This window comes from Sus scrofa, chromosome 14 (assembly GCF_000003025.6).
Source record: "Sus scrofa isolate TJ Tabasco breed Duroc chromosome 14, Sscrofa11.1, whole genome shotgun sequence".
NCBI classification, from domain to species: domain Eukaryota; kingdom Metazoa; phylum Chordata; class Mammalia; order Artiodactyla; family Suidae; genus Sus; species Sus scrofa.
Window position 1 is genome coordinate 22,137,343 of NC_010456.5, and position 1,850 is coordinate 22,139,192.

A 1,850-nucleotide genomic window follows, 5' to 3' on the forward strand; every position below is an offset into this window, starting at 1 on the left:
GCAGACGTGTCATCTCAGGGCTTAGCCACCAAGACTTGGAAACTGATCAACAGGGACCCCAATTCTTCCCTCAAGCTTTTCCAATCAGACTCTTGTCTTAATTCAAAATGTAGATGCCCCCTTATTCTCCCCTTCTAAGATAATTTAACTTAACCCTCCTCCCTTTAAGACTGAAACTATTAAAAGTCCCAAACCCAGAAAACTAAGAAATTTACCTCAAATGAAAGAAAAAAAAAAAAACACTTTCATTTGTACTGCTGTTTTTCTGATGAAAGGCGTGGAGCAAAAATGCAAGAAGGTAATTAATTTTGCAATAACTCTTGCATGCATTTTGAGGCAGGGCAGGTGAGGAATGACCATAGCTTTCCTTGGATAATTGAATGAGGTTGGTGAAGGCAAGACCGTAAACCCTCTGCCTTAGGAGGTCCAATTCTACTTCATGAATGTTCTTTGTGTCTTTTCTCAGCCTGCGTGTTCCACCACAGACATCTCATAAAAGACTGGCACTCCAGGAATCACATAGCCTCTGACACTCATTCCAGACTTGATCTGACAAATGCCCTTCTGTGCTGGCCTGTTGGCCTTCGCCTGTTGCAAAACTGCACTTGGCATTTAGTCTCTCTATGTGCCTGTAGACATTGTGTTTCTGATTTCTCATCCCTTCCTTGGCTCCCTTCTCTGGAACTCAAATCCCAGATTCCCTCCTCAGCCTGTGATCCCAGGAGCCCAGAAGTGGCAGCTCCATCTCCTACTGCCCCTTTTTCTCTGCCTGCTTGAATGGGAGGAAAATATGAACTTGACATTTCAAAAATCCATTTTGATTGTTTGAAGAATGAGTGGACATTCCTGTAAGAAGACAGCTGGCCCCAAGTCCACCTGCAGCTGTGACTGAGGGATGAACAGAGGGGAGAGAGACCACCTGGAGAAATCACCCCAATCAGCCTCTGAGCTCTCTCAATGTTTGTCCACTCTGTTCCATTGACTTCCAGCCAGTGTGGGGGATGCGTGGGGAAAAGCACTTTGCTTGGTGAACAATTGACCAAGAGGAGCAGATGGGGACAAAGGGAGGGTGAGGTACTAACCCTCCTGGACTGTGGCAACCTTGGGGTGAGCCTCAGAGGTAGGTGGGTTTCCAGGCGTGGATGTGCCCTGGGGATCCACTTCCACCCACTGAGGCCACACACTTTCTTTGGAGCTAGGACGACGGTCACTCAGGGTGGAAGGGCTGGACACTTCAGTGGAGAACCGACTGCTGACCATGTGCTCAGAGATCACAGGCATGTGTGCTACAGGGACAATGCAATAGAGTCCCAGAGTTGGAGCCTTGTTTGCTCCACCCTGGGTCCAGTGACCTAAGTGATGGACAATGACCAGAGCTCCCTCAGGCAGTCAGATCATTCTCATATCCAGTCTTCTGACCATTGGGCCCTGTGGCGATACCAAGGACATTCTCATGTCTTGGTCCTCTGACCACTGGATGCCGTGGTCACACCGAGGACATCTTTACATCCTTTCCTCTGACCACTGGACCCCCAGGTCACACCTAGGAATCTTCATTTTCAGTCCTCTGACCACTGGACCCCGTCGTCACACTCAGAACATCCTCACGTCCCGTCCTTTGACCACTGGATGCCGTGGTCACAGGCTGGACGTCCTGTGAGGGCCTGATCTCTGCCAGGAGGATCTGAGGATCCCCAGCTGGACAGTGTTCCCCACAGTATGAGCCCATCTGGAATTAAGAGTTGCGGCCAGTGCTGGGATCGGGGCAGATCAGCTCTGGGCGGTAGCTCCGCCCACGCACACCCCGGAGCAGGTGTTTCATCCAATCATGGCCCAGCGTGTTGGAGGAT